The 21,687-nt window shown below is 45.0% G+C and overlaps 1 protein-coding gene across 1 annotated transcript in view; it reads right to left on the reverse strand.

Annotated features, from left to right (window-relative positions):
- Positions 1–19,311, reverse strand: part of SERTAD2 (SERTA domain containing 2) — a 104,489-nt gene extending 85,178 nt beyond the window's left edge. The window contains exon 1 of the mRNA XM_075338049.1: positions 19,134–19,311. The gene's annotated coding sequence lies outside the window, so the exon portion shown is untranslated. The remainder of the gene's footprint in view (positions 1–19,133) is intronic.
- Positions 19,312–21,687: the final 2,376 nt, after the last annotated feature.

Consider the following 21,687-nt stretch of genomic DNA (forward strand, 5'->3'; position numbering starts at 1 on the left):
GAGAGATTAATCCCCCACATCTCCTCCATTATCACCTGATGCGATTATCGCACTGCACTCCAGTGTCATCGGAGTGCAGTCCGATGTTTCACTCGCACCCATAGACTTGTATGGGTGCAAGTTACATGTCAGCATGCTGCGACTTTTCGCTCATCCAGAATCTGGATGAGAAAAAAGCTGATCATCTGCTCTCCCTCATTGAATAACATTGGTGCGAGTGCAATGCGAGATTTTCTGGCATTGCACTCGTCCGAGTCATATGCACATGTGAGCGTACCCTTAGAGGAAATGACACATATAAGAGATATACAAATAAAAGAGGTCTGCCAGAGGATTTTTAAACTAATCTGTAGGTAACAGGACTTTAAAAATGCTAAAAAAAAAACAACTGCAGTGCATAGACATATATAAACGTGGACAGAAGTCTGTGATCACACATTGCGACAGTGTTGCATTTTTTCCATCAATTACTGCAAAAACTTATTGTTTGCTTTGATTTTCAAAAAAACAGCACTATACAATATAATACATATACAATACAATATAAGGGCAAGCACGCACTTTGCGTTCTCCTACTTGCAGTTCTAAACGCACGTTTTGGGCTTAATTGATTTGACCAAAGTTGCCTTTTTCAGAACTTTAGCGCTGAAAACGCATGCGCATTTACCGCGCTTTAGATGCGTTTTCAGCGCTTTTTGCATGCTTTTTCATCTGCGTTTTGAACATCAATACACTGCTAAATAAAGTTTAAGCAATCAAACATAATGAAAAAAGAAAAAAACGGGACAAATCTATATTAATGGAAAATATAATGAAAATAGATATATTTCAGAAAATTATAGCTGTAATATACATTTTATCACGAAAATAGCAATAAATGCATATTTTTATTAACTTAAATTGTCGTATTATGTGTGTGTGTAAAGGGACATATGAAATCATTATTTTGATGTCCAAAAAGCATTCGTTTTGGTAGTCCAAAATGCATCTTTTCTGCACTGAAAAAGCAGGTAAAACGCAGGAATTTGAAGGAATCTTGTTTTTTGCCATTTCTCATTGACTCAAATGTTAGCAAAACGCACCTAAAATGGCAAAAACAATTGACATGCTGCTTCTTTGAACGCATGTTTTTTGCCACAAAATATGCAAATTAAACGCAGCGTTTTAAAACGCAAAGTGCGGTCTGAAAATCACCAGTTTCCTATGACTTTGCTGGAAAATCAAAACGCATGCATTTAGGCAGAAAAAAGGTGCTTCTCAAAACGGACCAAAAAAGCAGTGGAAACGCAAAGTGCGTTCTTAGCCTAAGGATGGGGTAGAAAATATGTTTAGTTTCAGGCTATGTGCCCACGCTGCGGAAAATGCTCAGATTTTGCAGCGGATTTCTCGCGGATTTTCCAGAAATCTGTAGCACAGGTACTCCCCAGCCATTTCTATGGCATTTGGGAAATGCTGTGCCCACGCTGCGGATTTTTCCTCAGCGGAAATCATGCGGATTTTCGTGCGGAAAAATCTGCAGCATGTCAATTATTGTTGCGGATTTTTGTGCGGATTTTGCCTATTCAATTGAATTAAAAAAAAAAACGCAAAATCCGCAACAAAATCCACGTCAAATCCGCACCTATATAAAGGTGCGGATTCCGGGGGAAAGCTGCGGATTTTGATGCAGAAAAATCTGCAGATACAGAGTCCCGTGGGCACATAGCCTCAGTCTATGCTCAAAATTCACTGTGCACTATACTACCATCATTGTGGAATGCAATTTTATAAAATCTCATTTTCTGTAGAGAAAGTTTGCAGTAAAAATTGATCTGAAATATTACAAATGTCTATGCAAAGGGATAAATCAGCAGCAAAATGCACAACAAATTCTGCAGAATAAGGCTATGTTCACACTTTGCGGGGTTTTTTCTACAGCAAAACCTGCTCTCTTGGCAGTAAAAAAAACCCTGGTTTTTTTGCTGTGCTTCTGCTGCTTTTTTGCTGTCACTTTGGTGTATCATTTGTCTAAATAAAGTTTTATTCACTGCAAAAATGCAGCCGTGTTTTTCCTCACTTTCTCGCTGCTTTAAGGGCTCATGCGCACGTTGCGTAATTACATGCATTTACACTGTGTATTGCACTGCAGCATAAATGCATGCGTCCTGCGTCCCCTGCACAATCTATGAAGATTGTGCATGAGACGTGCGCACTATGCTTTTATGAACGCAGCGATCCGTGCGTTCTGGATGCAGCTCCCGCTCTGTCTATGGTAGGGGCAGCAGCCATAGCGCACAAAATCGGCTTTTTTTCTACAAAAAAACTGCATCCATTATGCAGTGTTTCTGCAGCGATTTGATGCGCACATGTTATGTCAAATCGCTGCAGAATATTCAGCAGTTACGTGCGCATGAGCCCTTAATGGTGAAAAAAAGCAGCAAAAAAACACTGAAATAATTGACATGCTGCTTTTTTCAAAAACGCTGTAGTTTTCCATTTCAGTCAGGAAAAAAAAAAAAGTGTATGTCTGTGTGCATGAAATTTCTGGAATCTCAGGTTTTGCTGGTACAGATTTTTATTTGCATAAAGTCAATGAAAAAAACCACACAGCAAAAACGCAACATGTGAACTTCGCCTAATAAAGAGCATTTTGACTTTAAGGCGATGTGCGCACGTTGCGTTCTGTACCTTGCAGAAATGAACGCATCCTCTGGCAGAATTTGTCATTGTCAAATTTGGTTTTCACCACAAAAACGCAGGAAATACGCATGCGTTTTTTTTGCGTTTTTACCGCGTTTTACATGCATTTTCAATGCTTAAAATGGGATGCATTTTCAATACAAAGACACTACTAAATAAAGTTTAAACATTCAAACACTAGGAAAAAAGTTAAAAAAAAAAATAAAATATATAAACCTTTAAATCATACACTATAATGATAATTTTCCAAAAATGATAATTGAGATTTAATAATTATGTTCTAAATAAAGTAAAATTATTGTTTGACTTTTTTTTTGAGTAGGGCTGGATGTGAGGGCAAATGGAAACCTCTTAACCTCACTATAAGGCTATGTGCGCACGTTGCGTAAAAACATGCAGTTACGCTGCGCTTTGTAGCGCAGCGTAACTGCATGCGTCCTGCGGCCCCTGCACAGTCTATGGAGATTGTGCAGGGGCCGTGCGCACGTGGCGTCTAAGAGCGCAGCGCTTCGGCTACTGCCGAAGCGCTGCGCAAAAAGAAGTGACATGTCACTTCTTTCCTGCGCTTTGCCGGCAGCTCCTGCTCTGTCTATGGCAGGAGCTGCAGGCAGAGCGCATGGAATCGGCGCTCACTACGGACATTTCTGCAGCGATCTAAAGCGCACATGTGCTCTTCAGATCGCTGCAGAAATTTCTGCAGGGCTTGTACGCAACGTGCGCACATAGCCTAATGCCAAAAACACATGCTTTGATTTTGACAAAAAAAAGCAAGCGTTTTGCATCAAAAATGTATGTAAAATGCTAGGATTTTGATTTAAGATGCGTTTTGATAATTCTCATTGACTTCAATGTTACCAAAACGCTGCCAAAACGCCCAAAACAATTGACATGTTGCTTCTTCAAACGCAGCGTTATTGGACGCATCGTGCGCACAAAATATTGCTATTTCCCATAGACTTTGCTTGGAAATCAAAATTTGCTTGCAAATCATTTTTGCATTAAAACGCTGCAGTTCAAAACGCTGCGGAAACGCATGAAAAAAACACAATGTGCTCACATAGTCTGTATCGCCATAGTCGAGGAGCGGGAATTCCGCACATATATCCGCATGAATAATTGACATGAAGTTACGTGCGGCTGCGGGACATCCGCAGCATGTTCCGCAGCCACACATACCGCAGCATTGATACAGCACTCCCCAAATTCCATAGGGTAACATGGGGAGTGTCTGTACTTGTGCAAACCTGCGGATTTATCTAGAAAATCCAGATAAATCCGTGGGTTTTCAGCAGCAAAATCCGCGGGTACATTGTCCCATGAGCACATAGCCTAAAGGCCGCTTTACACACATTGACATTGCTAACGAGATGTCGTTGGTGTCACGAAATTCGTGACGCACATCCGGCCTCGTTAGCGGCGTCGTTGTGTGTGAAACGCAGGAGCGACCGTTAACGATCAAAATTACTCACCTTATCGTTGATCGTTGGCGCATCGTTCCGTTCCCCAATATCGTTGCTGTTGCAGGTACGATGCTGTTTGTCGTTCCTGAGGCAGCACACATCGCTATGTGTAACACCACAGGAACGATGAACTACATCGTACCTGCGGCCGCCGCCAATGACGGGATATTCCGTCCGCTCATCTCCGCCCCTCCGCTTCTATTGGATGGCTGCCGTGTGACATCGCTGTGACGCCGCACGAACCGCCCCCTTAGAAAGGAGGTGGTTCGCCGACCACAGCGACGTCGCAGGGAAGGTAAGTCCATGTGACGGGTGTAAGCGATGTTGTGCGCCACGGGCAGCGATTTGCCCGTGGCGCACAACCGACAGGCCAAGCCAACAATGTCTATGAGAACCCTGTGGTTTTGTGCATGTTGCATTTGCACCAGAAAATAAACTGCAGCACGTCAATTCTTTCAGCATTTTTCCACCCCACAATGCATGAAAAACGCTTTGGCAAAAATCGCATGCAAAAAGTGCATCAAAAACACGTCCAAGAGATGCAGATTTGATGCAGAAATTTCTGCAACCAAATACTAAGCGAGTGTACATAGTCTCATCCAAACGGCCACACATCAAAAAATAGAGACATATCCATTATCAATCCAGCTGATGGATCAAACATGAGATGCCTGAGAACAATGGTCTCCGTGTGTCATCTGACTGTTATCCGTTTTTTTCTTAGTGGTTAGGAAAAGCTTTTTTTTTGCATATGAGAAAAGAAGATGCTACAGTGACGGTAAAAATGGACACATGGGCCAAAATGCAACAAAATTGCAACCACCAAACTTAAGTAAAAAGGGTCAATTTTTCTCTTAATGTGCGGTATAATGGATGTCTGAAAAAGTCCTTAGGGCAAGGACAGGTGCACACAGGACGTATGGAGGAGCGGATTTCAACCATCTCCGAGGATTGAAAATTACCTGCTCTATATACTCAATGGAACACGTTTTCACTGCAACAGAAATGCACAGAGCCTCAGTTATTATGACCCTTCAGCTGTGATGGAACTACAAATACCAGCATGCCATGCCAGCATCTGGCTCGTCTGATTCACGGGAGTTGATGAAAGAATGTGATGTAATATGCCTGAAAAAGCTGGTGACATCATTCCATCTGAGAAAAGGAATCCTGGCAACCTCGGACAGACCTACAGTATTCTGCCAAGAATTATGCCAGCGATGATATGAAAATCAGCAGCTCTTCCACTTAACCCAGAGTGCAGCGTAGTAGTGGCCGCCTTATCAGTCCGGGTCCGGCGTGATTTACTACTATTAATTACAAAGCAACACAAATGTATCATGCTGGTGATCAGAAGAGCCAGAGATATGCCCTGAATGTATAGCAGATGCAGATCCAAGTAACCTCGTACATTTGTGTGGAGACTGGGGCCCTGCTGTACAATGCAGCCCCATAGAAATAAATGGGAATTCCAGCTACCCCTCACTGGAAGAAGCCTTCATCAGGGACCCATACCCAAGAACCCAATCATTTACGAGGAATCATTTACAAGACGGGAATATCCCTTAATAAAAAAACAACTCATTAAAAGTGCATTTACACTATAACATTGTTTCATATTTAGTTTTAACATGTGATATCACTGATCACTAAAACTGCAAAACTGTAAAAACTCATGATAAAACATGTGGCTAAAAATGTAGCCGACCAGAACAGTGCAAATACAGCCCAAGTGTAGTGGAAACATAAGATGCTAAGTACCTTGAGTCAGTGACAAACAAGCGTAATTATATATATATATATCAAGCATACATATAATATATGTAGTATGTATACCAAGCAAACGTGGCTGAGGCCACATGGGGATTAGAGCGAGTTCTCGCATGACACTCGGCATACACTCGCAGCACAGCGGGAGCAGAGTGCCATGCGACTGTGGTCCGATCGTGCGATCAGACCACAGTTGTAGAGGGGAGTGCCGGCGCTGTGGAGGAGAGGGAGGGTTTTATCTCCCTCTCTCCTCCGTTGCCGGCTGATGTGAGAATCGTACTGCGCTCGCGTTACACCAGTGTAACGCGAGTGCAATCCGATGTTTCTCTCGCCCCATAGACTTGAATGGGTGCGAGTGGAACAGGATCGCATTCCACCTACAGCATGCTGTGACTGTTTTCTCGGTCCGATTAGGGCTGAGAAAATAATCGTTCACAGGAGCTGTCCCATAGAGTAATATTGGTCTGAGTGGAATGAGATTTTTTAGCGCATTGCACTCGCTCCGTATTAAGGCTACTTTACACTCTGTGATAACGGTCCCGATATCGCTAGCGTGGGTACCCGCCCCCATCTGTTGCGCGACACGGGCAAATCGCTGCCCGTGCCGCACAACATCGCCCAGACCCGTCACACATACTTACCTGCCCGGCGACGTCGCTGTGACCGGCGAACCGCCTCCTTTCTAAGGGGGGCGGTCTGTGTGGCATCACAGCGACGTCACTGAGCGGCCGCCCAATAGCAGCGGAGGGGCGGAGCTGAGCGGGACGTAACATCCCGCCCACCTCCTTCCTTCCGCATAGCGGCCGGGAGGCAGGTAAGGAGAGGTTCCTCGTTCCTGCGGCATCACACATAGCGATGTGTGCTGCCGCAGGAGCGACGAACTACATCGTTACTGCTGCAGTAACGATAATCAAGAATGGACCCCCATGTCACCGATGAGCGATTTTGCACGTTTTTGCAACGATGCAAAATTGCTCATCGGTGTCACACGCAGCAACATCGCTAATGCGGCCGGATGTGCGTCACAAATTCTGTGACCCCAACGACTCCGCATTAGCGATGTCGCAGCGTGTAAAGCCCCCTTTACTCGTTGTGTGTGCTGACCCTAATATATGTAGTATATGTACCAAACATACATGTAATATATGTTAGTTCTCGCCAAGCAAAAATGATCAAAAGTGAGTTATGGCGCTACTTTGCCATGTGATGTCATTTTCTACCTACGTTAGGACTATAGAAGGCTTCCGAGAGTGAGAAGTATCAAAATTCGGTAGTATTGGAAATATGCGAAGCTCAAATATCCTGGTCTCCCAGTTGTGATATTACTATTATGCCACTTATCCCTATAGCCCAGATGTGGCTCAGGCATCTCATACACACTAATGTCAACTCTGAAACAGCAAGTGCTACAATTATAACCTTCCTGAACAACATACGGGCATGTTCACACAAAGACACTGGTGCAGCCGATGAGTTTTCCCGGACGAAGCTCCTTCAAGAAACTGCCAGTAGTCAAGTGCGACTCCACCAGCGGTCTTGCCATCATTCTTGCTGTGGCACCGGCATCTCTTGCTTTATAGTGTGAAGCATAGGGAGCGGGCGGCTCCACAGCCAAAACTGGTCAGAGAATAAGAATGGCACTTCTTTAGACCCTGTACGCACACTGCGGATTTACCGCGGATTTTGCCACGGAATTGCTGTAGAAAATGTGTCTAACATTGCTGCAGTCATTCCCCAGCAAATCCTATGGGTTTTAAAAAATGTTGTGCGCACACTGCGTTTTTTTTATACCTGCGGATTTACCAGCGGATTTTCCACTGCGGAATTAATGAGCATGACACTTCTTTTCCGCAGGTACCTTAGATAATGGTAAAAACCGCGGGGACCAATTTACAGAAAATCCGCGACAAATCGCGAGTGCAGTTTTACCGCGTTTTTTGCCGCAGGTGCAGGATTCTTTCAGAGGGTCCGACTTTTTCTTAAGAAAAAGTCACTTTCTAGTGCGCACATAGCCTTAAACCGCAGGGTTTTACGAACACTAAGGCTATGTGTCCACGGGAGAATGTTGCTGCGGATTTTTCTGCATCAAAATCCGCGGCTTTGCCGCAAAATCCGCACCTTTTCAAAGGTGCGGATTTTGGTGCGGATTTTTTTTTTTCCCCAATTTTAAAGCCAAAATCCGGATCAAAATCCGCAACAATAATTGACATGTTGCAGATTTTTCCGGATCAAAATCCGCACCAAATCCGCCGCGGAAAAATCCGCAGCATGGGCACAGCATTTCCAAAATGCCATAGAAATGGCTGGGAAGTGCCGCTGCTGCAGATTTTCGGGAAATCCGCGGCTTTTCTGCGAGAAATCCGCGGCAAAATCCGCGCATTTTCCGCAGCGTGGACACATAGCCTAAATGCGTTAAAAAAAGTGATATGTGCCCATTTTCAGGGGAGCTTTTGCACCACTTTTTAAAGCTGATTCACAGGATCCGCCTGAAAAAGACGTCATCATGTGCAGAGAGCCTATGGGCTTGGCAAACCAGGCAATTTTTTTCAGCACTTTTCCCAAATACAGATTTTACCAATCATCAGTATATGTAGAATGTTAGTAACTTTATCGGTTCCTATTTTCACATTGCATTAGTTATTATGTATCAGATTAAGGCTGGGATCAGATGGCCGTATAAGGCTGCTTTCACACTACGTCTTTTTAACATGCGTCCTGAACGTTTTTTTAACGCAAAAACGGATCCAGTGGAAATGCGTTTTCATTTCAATGCATTTGCAGTGGACTCGCGTTAACATGCGTTCACCTGCGTTTGCGTGCGTTATAGTGAGGATCCAGCGACTTGCAGTTTTTTAACATCTTTCAAAAACGCTACATGTAGCGTTTTTGAGCTGCGTCCAAATACTGCAAATCGCTGGATCCTGACTAAACAGCATGCAAACGCATGTGAACGCTGGCGTGCTGATAGGCAGGATCCTGCTTGCTCTACTGAGCATGCCCAGAACCAGTCTCGCGTGATCAGTCCCTCTCTCTCCTACCTCTCTGTCTCTCCCCCTCCCTCTCCTCCACCTGAGAGCTGCGGACACTCGTAACCAAGGTAAATATCGGGTAACCACTTATCTTAGTTACCCGATGTTTACGTTGGTTACGTGTGCAGGGAGCCCGGCTCCTAGCAGCTGCAGACGCTCGTAACCAAAGTAAATATCGGGTATCCAAGCAAGTATACCCGATGTTTACCTTGGTTACGGACCTCCGCAGTTGTAAGAAGCCGGCTCCCAGTCTGGCAAGTTTAGTTCCCATCACTCCCGATCACATGACTCCAATGCCCGCCCTTAAACATCCATTGACAGGATCCTGCAAAGTAACATGCGTTTGCATGCGTTTTTTGCTGTAAAAGCAGGATCCGCTTTTGCAGCAAAAAAACGTTCAGGACGCATGTTAAAAAGACGTAGTGTGAAAGCAGCCTAACTCGGACAAGGATTGCATCAAAATACCCGGACTGGCCACCGGCTCTCCTGACCTGAGAGTATTCATGTATTTCTATGCAGCTCTCATGCTCAGGTCAGGAGAGCCACCGGCCAGTCCGGGCATTTTGATGCAATCGTCGTCCGTGTTATACAGCTCTCTGACTGCGCCAAAGACCAGTGTTTTGTTCATCCACACTAACAAAAACTGAAGAAAGAGTATGTTCACATGGCAGGTTTTTCCACAGTTTTTTAGAGCAGAAAAAGAGATAACAAAACGATCAAAAGCATGGGCCTGTTGATGGGAAAACGGCTCGCTGATCATATCTTCAAGCATTTTGAATGTCTTTTAGGCCTTGTGCGGACAAGAAAAGGGATTTTTCTCAAGAAATTTCTGGAGTCTGAAAGATTAGTGCACTTACGTTAAAAAAAATGTAATAATAACGCTCCAAAAAACGCATGTGTTTTTACAGCATTTTGCTGCGTTTTTCTACAGGTTGGTCCCTGCGTTTTTTTACCATTATCTATGGCAAAAAACGCAGGTACCCCCAAAAATACTCCAGTGGGAACAAAAACATAACAAAGCAAAAAAAAAAAAAAAAGACAGTCCAGGTTTACAGAATTCAAAATTCAAGTAAAAAGGAGCAATTCCTGAAGTGTCTTCTTGAAAAATTGACATTTTTGACAGTAGGAGTATGACACGGTGTGAACTTACTCTTAAGGCTGCTTTACACGCAGCGAAATTGCTAGCGATGTCGCTCGTGAAAGCACCTGCCCCCTTCGTTTGTGCGTCACGGGCAAATCACTGCCCGTGGTGCACAATATCGCTAGGACACATAACACGTACTTACCTTCCTAACGACGTCGCTGTGGGCGGTGAACAACCTCTTTTTTAAGGGGGAGGTTCGTGCGCCGTCACAGCGCAGGTGTCCAATAGAAGCGAAGGGGCGGAGAGCAGCCGCATGAAAGTGACGCCCACCTCGTTGCTGGAGGACGTAGGTACAATGTTGTTCGTTGTTCCTGGGGTGTCACACGTAGCGATGTGTGCTGCCTCACTCAGCAACGACAAACAACCTGCGTCCAGCACCATCAATGATATTTAGGATTTGAACGACGTGTCAACGATCAACGATTAGGTGAGTATTTTTGATCGTTAGTGGTCGTTCGTACGTGTCACACGCAACGACGTCGCTAACGAGGCTGGATGTGAGTCACGAATTCCATGACCCCAACGACGTCTCGTTAGCGATGTCGTTGTGTGTAAAGCCCCCTTAAGGGTATGTGCCCACGATCAGGACTCACTGTGTCCTGGACGCAGCGGGTCCTGACCTGTGAGGCCGCGGGTCCCCTCCGCAGGAGATCATAGGAGACCGCAGCTGCTCGTACTCACGATCAGTGTTCATCGCGCTGCGGTCTCTTGCTTGTGTTTTCTTTATGGAGGACGCATGTGAATCCACAGCAAACAATTGACATGCTGCGGTTTGGAAAGACGCACCACAGGTTAGTGTTTGCTGCGGAAAAAACAAGCATAGTGGGCACGGGATTTCTAGAAATCCATCCACTGTGCTTGTACTGTACAATGCAGCGTTTTGGACACAGCTGAAGCATGCTACATCCAAAACGCTGCAAACAGGCATTTTTTTATCAAGATTTTACAGTGAATCCGGTTCAATAATCAATATAAGAAAACTCTGTGTGAACATACACTAAAGAAAACTTCATTTGTGGGATTTTCATGTCTCAGAAGGGTTTGGAACGATTTCACGCCACAGAGCGGTTATATAGTATAAGCGCTATAGAACGCCGCATTGTCTCTTCCCATTGAGAAAGCATGAATGCTACATATGTTCACTGCTACGTCGTGAGGTCTTTATTCTAATGATGAAGGCTTTTCTTTGCCAAGCCAGCTGTTTTTGAAGTGCTTTCCAACTTTTTTCACAGGCCACAAATATGGCATTACTAAATGTTCACGAGCGGTATCTTTCGCAGGGAGAATGAGCCTGATATAAAACATCCAGCCCTTTTGAAATATGGACTAACAGCTGGACGACCTCAAAGAGTGGAAGACAAGGAAATGCTCTCAAAAATATATTTACAGTCATAAAGAGAAAAAAAATCCTCTGCTGTATTGTTGCATTAGGAGGCAAATTTGCCATTCAGTATTCTAGATTGCAAACTATGTCTGAGGTGACTTTTAAAAGGGTTTTCTGAGACTTTAAGGGGTTGTCCACTACTACGACAACTTCTGATTCCACGTTTCCCCCAGGTAAAATAAAAAAGCCTGCATTTACCTTCGTGGCCAACGCGGTTCCAGCGGTGCCAGCGCTAGAGTTCCTGGAGGTCTGATGAGTTGTGACATCACGCGAGCCCCGCCTCAAATCAACGCCGGCTTCCTTCTCCCTCTCCTTCGGACAAATTAATCAACAGGAAGTGAGCGCTCTGCGGCTGCTGCTCACATCCTGTTTATTGCTCCTGTGTCCAAAGGAGAGGAGAAGGAAGTTGGTACTGATTGGACGTGAGGCTCGCGTGACGTCACAACCTCACGTGAACGAAGTTGGCACTGATTGGATATGGGGCTCCTGAAATGTCAAAACGTCACAACCTCACATGAATCTCAAGAATGCAAGCGCCGACACCACTGGAACTGCATGAGTATAGGCTTTTGTTTTTTAGTTTACCTGGGGGAAACGTGGAATCATAAGGGGTTGTCCTAGTAGTGCACAGCCTCTTAAAAGGGGCTGTGCAATAAAAACAAATGATGACATATCAAGATAACTTGCAAATCAATGGGTGTCTGACTGCTGGGACAGCACCAATCGTCAGAACAAAGAATTTTTTCTTCCTGATACAAATCGGACGCTCTACCACACTCCATGGGGCTGCCGGGAAAAAGCCCAGAAGCCCCAAAGAGAATGAATGGAGCAGAGGTCGAGCGTGCACACCATCACACCATTATTAGGCTATGTGCACACATAGCGTTTTTTTGACATTTGTGCGTTTTTGGCCGCACAAAATGTACAAAAACCCCAAAAAAAACACACCGGAAAAAACATATGTGTTTTTACTGCGTTTCGGTACGTTTTTTGCTGCGTTTTTGATCACTGCGTTTCGCTGCGTTTTTCCAATGCATTGCATGGGTGAAAAACACAGCAAAGAACTGACATGTTTATTTTTTTTTTTAGCTCAAAAACCCAGCTAAAAAATAAAGTTGTGTGCGGACAGCAAAAATTAAACGTTTGCTGGGGAAGCAAAGTCATACAGTTTTGGGCCCAAAAACCCACAAAAACGCACCCGAAAAACGCGCAAAAATGCCGCGAAAAACGCCTAGTGCGCACATAGCCTTACTTTTATTCCCCATATTGTCAAAAAGTGCGTGTCCCAGAAGTTGGATCTGTAAAAACATGATAATTTGTCTTCACTGCACAACCCCTTTAAATATTGATAACCAAGTTCTAGTATTGCAAAACTCCAGGCACTAAAATGTTTGCAAGACTGGAATGGTTATAAGTGCATGTTCATACGCAGCAGAGTGTCTGCAGATATTCTTGCAGGTTTGATGATTTTAAAAAAATTGACAAAGCAGATTTTAAAATCTTCCTTTCCAAAATTCTCAGCAAGCGTACATGAGATTTTCTGACATCTCATCTACTTAGTCGGTACTGTAATATGCTGCAGATTTATCCAAGTCAATCCACAGCAAATGGAAAGTATGAGCATATCCTTAGGCTACGTTCCCACAATGAGTATTTGGTGAGTTTTGGCTGTTGCGGATTTTCTGTAGCATTTCTGCACCTGTTATGTAAATTCAGTCACTTGAGTTATTTCACTGCATTTTCAAGGCGTTTTCCTACATGCTGCTTATCACGTTTTTGACGCAGAAATGAAGCCAGGGATGAAACAACTGAAACGTAACAAGCCCTTTAAGACACATTATTGCATTTTTTTCTTATTATAGTCAATAGCCCCGTCGGCGCATGCGTCCGAAACACATTTTGCGAGGGGGGGAGGGGGGGTTCAGACAGATGCCCCGACAGGACCAGTGGACATAGATAGAAACGTAATGTGAAAGCGGCCTAAAGCGGGCTTTACATACTGCGATATCGGTCCTGATATCGCTAGCGTGGGTACCCGCCCCCATCTGTTGCGTGACACGGGCAAATCGCTGCCCGTGCCGCACAACATCGCCCAGACCCGTCACACATACTTAACTGCCCGGCGACGTCGCTGTGACCGGCGAACCGCCTCCTTTCTAAGGGGGCGGTCCGTGCGGCATCACAGCGACCCAATAGAAGCGGAGGGACGGAGATGAGCGGGACGTAACATCCCGCCCACCTCCTTCCTTCCGCATTGTGGCCGAGAGGCAGGTAAGGAGAGCTTCCTCGTTCCTGCGGTGTCACACGGAGCGATGTGTGCTGCCGCAGGAACGAGGAACAACCTCGTTACTGCTGCAGTAACGATATTTGAGAATGGACACCCATGTCACCGATGAGCGATTTTGCACGTTTTTGCAACGATGCAAAATCGCTCATCGGTGTCACACGCAACGGCATCGCTAATGCGGCCGGATGTGCGTCACCAATTCCGTGACCCCAACGAGTTCGCATTAGCGATGTTGTAGCGTGTAAAGCCCCCTTTTGTCATTCCCAAGTCAGAAATGTAATGCTAAAAACTGTTTGGTCATGTCTTCTTACCAGAGAGGTCCATGCACAATGAAGCAACCAGATTACTTGGTGATTGCTCTACAAATAAACTCTTGACTCTCCAGAGAGCTAAAACTGGAAGCCAAAACTGCATCTTTGAGCTCGCTCACACCATTGTATAGCACGAACAAGGGAAGTCTGAAGTTTTATTGGATAGCACTCAGCCCAATGTTATACTATGGGGCAGTGATGATCAGCATTTTTTTTTATCATGCCAATTTGGTATAAGAAAATAATCGCAGCATGGTGCGAGTGGCAGCGAAAATCGGATGATATGCACCTATATAAAGTCTATGGGTGCGGGGAAATCATCGGACTGCATTCAGATGGCATTCAACTACAGTCTGATTTCTGTGGACTCACAGAAAGGAGAAGACAGATAAAATTTGTTCTCCATCTTTTCCTCACCTGTACTACGATTCTCACATGTGAGAAAATCGGATCACATTAAGCTGACACTCTGCTCAGTTTGATCGGAGTGTCATAAACATAATCAATCCGATTCTTTAAACGAGAATATGCGCTCGTGTGACCATACACATCACACTAAAGTTATAAGAAAGTTTTAAAGCTCTGCAAGAACCTCTGTCAGACTCAGCAGCATTTTATGTCCTGGAGAACAAACAGATCAGGTGGTAAAAATCCAACAAGCAGACCCTTCTCTTACCGGACTTCATCTGGCAGGGCAGAGTTGGGAGGAATCTCCCCATACACATTACACTGTCAGCTGATCAAGCTAATATCATTAGGTTCGGACGACATTAGTCTAATGTGTACGGGTGATTTAAAGATGTCCGGACCCACCAATTTTGAAGGAGCTCGCTGACCATTTACTGTGTTTTTGGGAGTTTGGCCACCTTTTTTTCTGCAAAAAATAAGGAAGTAAAGATTGGGTATGTTGAATTCCAACATGCCCAATCTTGTGTTTACAAGAGAGAGAAACCTCTGCCAGATGTCCCCTCTTTCCATTAAGCACACAAGCACATGTGGCCGTACCGAGTATGATTGTGTATAGAGAGGCCAGGAGTAATAGCTATTGGCTAAATGAGTAATCATTTGACAACTATTGAAGGTGTTTGGCTGCATTAAGACACAACACTCCGCCACAAGTAAATAATAGTAGCAACTATGATAGCGCAATGATGAAAACTTCAGATGTGCTGTACATGTCAGCATCACAGACTTAAAGAGGTTGTCCACTACTTTTACATTGATGGCCTATCGTTAGTATAGGTCACTAATGTCTGATTGGGGTCCGACACCGATGATCAACTGTTTTCGGTGCTGATGGTGGCAGCCAAAAATGCTTACTTTCCGGAGCTGCCCCGTCTTCTGATACAGTAGCGGCGCAGAAGGGTACTGCACATCCACCTTCTAATGATCTGAATGGGAGGTAGATGTGCAGTACCCGGCCGCAGCTACTATCAAAAGACGGGCAAGCTCCGGAACTGAGCATTTACGACCACCTGCTGCCGGCGGCGCCACTGAAAACAGCTCTAAAGGTACCGTCACACATAACGAGATCGCAAGCGAGATCGCAGCTGAGTCACGGTTTCTGTGACGCAGTAGCGATCCCGTTAGCGATCTTGTTATGTGTGACACCTACCAGCGATCAGGCCCCTACTGTGAGATCTCTAGTCGTTGCAGAATGGTCCAGGCCATTTTCTTCAAAGGTGATGTCCTGCTGGGCAGAACACATTGCTGTGTTTGACGCTGTGTGACAGGGTCTCAGTGACTGCTGAGATCGTTATACAGGTCGCTACTGCGACCTGTATTGTTCCTGCATCGTTGGTAAGATCTGACTGTGTGACATCTCACCTGCGACCTCCCAGCGACTTACCTGCGATCCTATCAGGTCGCATCGTTTTCGGGATCGCTGGTAAGTCGTTGTGTGTGACTGGGCCTTTAGACAGGGATGCCGATGTCGGACCCCAGCCAATCAGACATTGATGACTCATCCCAAGGACAGGCCATCAATGTTAAAGTAGTGGACAACTTCTTTAAATCTCCTAAGCCCACATCTGAGACATCTATACCTGGGTCCCGCAGTTACAATGTGCCATTTATGATACTGGCATTGACTTGTAAGTAAAGACACCTTCAGGTATCAGTGCTTTGGTGAAATTGTGTCCTCTGCACCCTTAAAGTTACATCACTGATAGCACCCATAACCTGCTATATGCACATGTGGTACATTCAGGTGCCAATATTTTGGTACATACATATACAGAGTCCTTTTATGTACAAAATCAGGTAGAAAACATAAATTATGGGATGTGCCATCGTAAGCCGTAATATATAAGTAGTCATTGGTTCTATGGTAGAATATAGCACGTCACCTTCTTCTTACAGGTCTGCGTGCTTTGGTCCACTTTCTGTGCACATGGCACTGTCTTATAAAAGCAAAGAACTCTAAAGTCTAATAGATTTGGCTAATATAACTGAGCTCTAAGTCCACACACTGCATTATATATTTTACTATATGATATACTGTAGTCTGTTAAAAAATTGGACCCCAAGTTGATGTGTCCAAAAGTAGCACAGAAAAATTTGTAGGGAAACTTTTTGGGGATGTGTATGAAGACCTAGACCAACAATGTAGTAGAGTTGCTTGTAGTCCTATGTAAGACTGCATAAAACACATTGTGATAAGATAGAAAACTGTTCCAAATCACAAACCCTTGTAAACTTTGGCTGAATCATTAATGGCCAATTCCCCGGTATTATTATTATTACTATTATTTATTTTTAGAGCACCATTAATTCCATGGTGCTGATCAAAATATTCACTGCCTCTACCTGTGGCTTCCTGATCATGGTGCTTTGTGACCAAGTTTTAATGTATATATCTGTCTGTTGGACAGATATAGACATTAAAAAAAATTGAGATGATGACTAAGTCCATTGTGCTGCAATTATATTACAAACTTTAAGAAAGGAGAAAAACAAAGGTAAATAACAAAAGAAAAACAAGTTAAATTAAGAGCAAAGTGTAAAATTACATAAAGTATTGTATCAAAATAGAACGTATTATGGGAAAACTTAAATACTGACTCTGTCAAGTCAAAGAACATTCCCACCTGTTTTATGGTCTTCTAACATGTAGTCATGGGGCGATGGCAAAGTCTTCTGACAAATATCTACCAAGACCGACCCTACAGTTAGGAAATACTGAAGAAAATGCAGTAAGACGGAGCCATACTGTTGGAGCCTACACGCTGGTGATTGTCTAGAGAATCCTAACTGGAGACAAAAGGTCCAGGAACACATTGTGGATTTCTGGCCATCTGTCTACAGCTGCAGATACCCAGGGCTCGTCCGCCTGAGCCTCCAAACATGAAAACACACCACCAGGATGGCCTTTCCTGCTATGTGTAAATCCAGGGGACGAGTATTTCCTCATCTGAAAGCGGAAAAAGACTTTAAAAATTCAGGACTATGTAAATACACAGCATTTAGCTGGAGATGGCGAATGCTCTATTAACCCCTGTGTCCACCTACAGCTGCAAAGTGTATAGATGACACTGCATTAACTCTTAATACCCTTATGCCTGCAATAGAAAAGACAAGTTACAAAAAATAAATGAACAGCCCCATCGGTCTTTACCAAGGACGTTTAATAAGGTTAGAAAGAGAAACTAAGTTTCCAAGCAGTCACAACTGTCTTAACAACCGACGGTAGTAGCTGAACCTAGAAATTGTCGAGAGCCAACCCCTGTCCTCTAACTCAAGGGAAGTGCCTAAAGTAGCTGACACGGTCACACAGCTACCACCGACGGTGTCATCTGACATTTTCCTATGTCTTGTCTGTCAACGACAACTGCAAAAATCCTCTCGCTTCGTTCAATGAGAATTGTCTGCCTTAGGAATGTGGCACCCACACAGCAGGTCATCTGGACGGTACATGGCTGCTTTCTGATCGTACGGTGGAAAATATGGTGCCGATAGGTAGATAGGCAACTGTAGATAGGTGAGCAAAGGTTAAGTTTACTATCCAAGGCAAAGTGGCTCGTTAGCTCTGTGGCTAGTACTCTAGGTACATAATCCAGTAGCCCCAACCCAGCTACACTATTAGATAGATAGATAGATAGATAGATAGAGGTTTCATTCACCAGGCAAAGGTTTGGTGACCTAACCTGGCCAAGGCAAAGTGGCTTGTTAGCTCCCTGTGACTCTTTGCACTCTGGGTAGATGGACCAGTAGCCATCCTTTAGGAACACTCCTGAATTGATAGATAGATAGATAGATAGATAGATAGATGTACATAGAGGCAAAGATTCAGTTTAATAACATAAGCCAAGTGCCTTGTTGGCTACCCCTGGGTTTACGCACTTTGGGTTCATGCACCGGTAGCCATCTCCGGGCTACACTCCAAGATGGAGAGATAGATAGATAGATAGATAGATAGATAAGGGGCACAAATTCAGTTTGACACCCAAAGCCAAAAGCCAAGTGACTTGTTGGCTACTCTTGGGTTTAAGCACTCTGGGTCCATGCCCGGGTAGCCCTCTCCCAGCTACACTCCAGGCTGGATGGATACATAGATGCAAAGATTCGGTTTTACACCCAAAGCCAAGTGACTTGTTGGTTACCCCTGGGTTTAAGCACTCTGGGTACATGCCCTGGTAGCCCTCTCCCGGCTACAGTCCAGGATGGATGAATAGACAGATAGACATATTGTATGTATTCTCTAAGTCCATTGCATGGTTAGTAAATGTCAATATTTGTTCCACAATGTTTCTTATTCTGTCATGCTGACACCTATATCCTGGCACTCAATAAATAATAGACATTGTATATTTACTACTCCAAACATGAACACAAGTACACATTTCCCACCGCAGAAGACTTGCAGAAGAGCTGTCACAAATCAATGTACAGGCTCCAGCAACACTTGCAACAACTCAAACCCAAACGTATCAATTGTAAGTGAAGTGATGGAACTTTACAGCTCTCCTGCCCCAGCCTGTGCCAAGCTGCCAGTGGGCACCCCCAGCCACAGGAGTTCTCTCCTTAAAAAATAAAAAGCAAAACCCAGGGATGAAATGACTGGAACTTACCACATGCAGTTGCACCTGAGGTCTAAAGCATCTGGATGGCCAGAGTCCCCTAATCCAGCACCAGATCCATAGGTCCTTGGTGCTGCACAATTATGAAGCCAGTGCTTTTTGCATGATACAATGGAGGAGGAGAGGAGAAGAAGCCACTGGCTGTGCGGCTGCCTGTGCTCCCAGCACTTGCCATGAAACAATATGACGTGAAGTAAAAGCTCTTGCAAGCTCCTTGCCCTGTAGCTCACGTCAAAGCTCCTCCTATGTCCCTGGCAGAACTCCCTCCTCATAGCTCTTGTCACCCTCCCTCCTTGTGTTGTCTCCCTTCCCCTCCCCCTCCTCCTCCTCCTCCTCCTCCTCCTCCCTTCAGCCTCTGATCTGCAGCTCCAGACTACAAGGCTAGAAAGTAGCAGCTCCCAGCCACAGCCTAGCACATGCCCCACTTGGAGGGACTGGCCAATGGTGAGGGGAGGCCTCTCACATATCACTTACATGTGTCTTTGTCCCAAGAGATGAAGATATGTTAATGCAAATCTGCTGCAAGGCAGTGAGTGCAGCATACAGAGGTGCACACTCCATGCTGACCTGTCAAATCTCACTCTCCCTCATCTGCTGCAATGTATGAGGGAGGGGGGGACCTACAAAAAAAATGGAGAGGTTTATTTTTGCTTCAGCAACTTCTCATCCACTACTGCTGTTATTTTAGGAGAAGGCAGCTTCATTTTTGTTGCATTATTCATGGGTAAGGTGCAGTTCTTCGCCCAATACACTGTGTCCTCATTATACCCCATCACTGTCAGGGGCTGGGAAAAAAAATAGCCATTTTAATGAGAATTTTGTGAGGGGGGGATTTCGAAGTCTAAATCCCAAAGCAGTGTAAAAAAAAAAGTGTCTGTCAGGGCTTGTGTGACTGTAAGAAGGGGACTGCCAGATGTGTCCGAGACGGTCCTGTGGGTGTAATGCAAGGGTGACCTCTGTGAGGCCGTATGATGTCTCCGTGTGCCTCCAATTACCAGAAGCACATGAGTGCCTGTCTACACGTCCATATTACACCCCTGTAGGATATCTGTGTGCCACTAAAGGCGGTGTACACTGTATTGCCCATGGGAGTAGGAAAAGCGGTCATCTAGTGCATTAATATTGATTGCCTAGCCTTAGGCGGGCTTTGCACACTACGACATCGCAGTTGCGATGTCGGTGGGGTCATGTCGAAAGTGACGCACTTCCTGCGTCGCTCTCGTAGTGTGTAAATCCTAGATGATACGATTAACGAGCACAAAAGCGTTGTAATCGTATCGGTGTAGTGTCGGCAAATTCCATAATTACGCTGACGCGACGGTCCGATGTTGTTCCTCGCTCCTGCGGCAGCACACATCGCTGTGTGTGAAGCCGCAGGAGCGAGGAACATCTCCTACCTGTGTCACCGCGCCTCCCGTCGGCTATGCGGAAAGAAGGAGGTGGGCGGGATGTTTACATCCCGCTCATCTCCGCCCCTCCGCTCCTATTGGCCGCCTGCCGTGTGACGTCGCAGTGACGCCGCACGACCCGCCCCCTTAATAAGGAGGCGGTTTGCCGGCCAGAGTGACGTCGCACGACAGGTGAGTGCATGTGAAGCTGGCGTAGCGATAATGTTCGCTACACCAGCTATCACAAGATATCACTGCTGCGACAGGGGCGGGGACTATCACGCTCGGCATCGCAGCATCGGCTTGCGATGTCGCAGCGTGCAAAGTACCCCTAAGGATAGGTTATCAATGAGGATGCAACGTCCATTACTCCCACTGATCACCTGATCCTGGTACCGGTGGCCAGATGTGGTCAGTCATCTCTGCCAACTGTAAGGGGGCAAGTGCAGCTTATCCTCCCCCATTTGAATAGGGGTAGTTCTACAGTACCCCGCTGCAGCCACTATAAAATCGTTCTGTGGCTGATCATATCCAGCCGACCTCGGAAACAGCTAAGCAGGTGGGGTGGGGTGCAGAGTGTCACAATCCCACCAAATCTGATATTGCTGACCTCTCCCTTAAAGAAAAAAACCCTTTAAGGTTGCTTTCCTACCATTGTTAGATTCACTTTAAGTGATAATGAATCCATGAACCTGTCATTAGGTCTTTGCCACCCTATCTGAGAGTGAGAGCATGATGTAGGGGCAGAGACCCTGATTCCAGCAATATAAATTAATGAGCAAAAGGGTAACAAATGTTTTTAACTTTTGACTTTCAGGCTCCATATCTCACCAACCACTACAGCTTTGCATATGTGACTATCTTCATTTTATATACAATCATCTTGGCTATCTCATACATAAACGTGACTTGTAACTATACAGCACATGATGAATTATGCAGATTCTTGTCATGTCACTGCATTGTTACTGTTTTGCTCCTAAAAATCTAAATTTAAATGTTTATTATTTTGTTAGTGTTTTGTAAATCCATCTTTGGCCTCAGCTCTGCCTGAATCCTTCTGGGCTTGCTCTCGATCAGATTCAAGGATGTCTCTTCCGAAATCTGATCCCGGGTCTCTTCTACACGGTCCCGATCTTGGCGCATACTGGTCGCCT

The sequence above is a fragment of the Anomaloglossus baeobatrachus genome, chromosome 3 (assembly GCF_048569485.1).
Source record: "Anomaloglossus baeobatrachus isolate aAnoBae1 chromosome 3, aAnoBae1.hap1, whole genome shotgun sequence".
NCBI lineage: Eukaryota > Metazoa > Chordata > Amphibia > Anura > Aromobatidae > Anomaloglossus > Anomaloglossus baeobatrachus.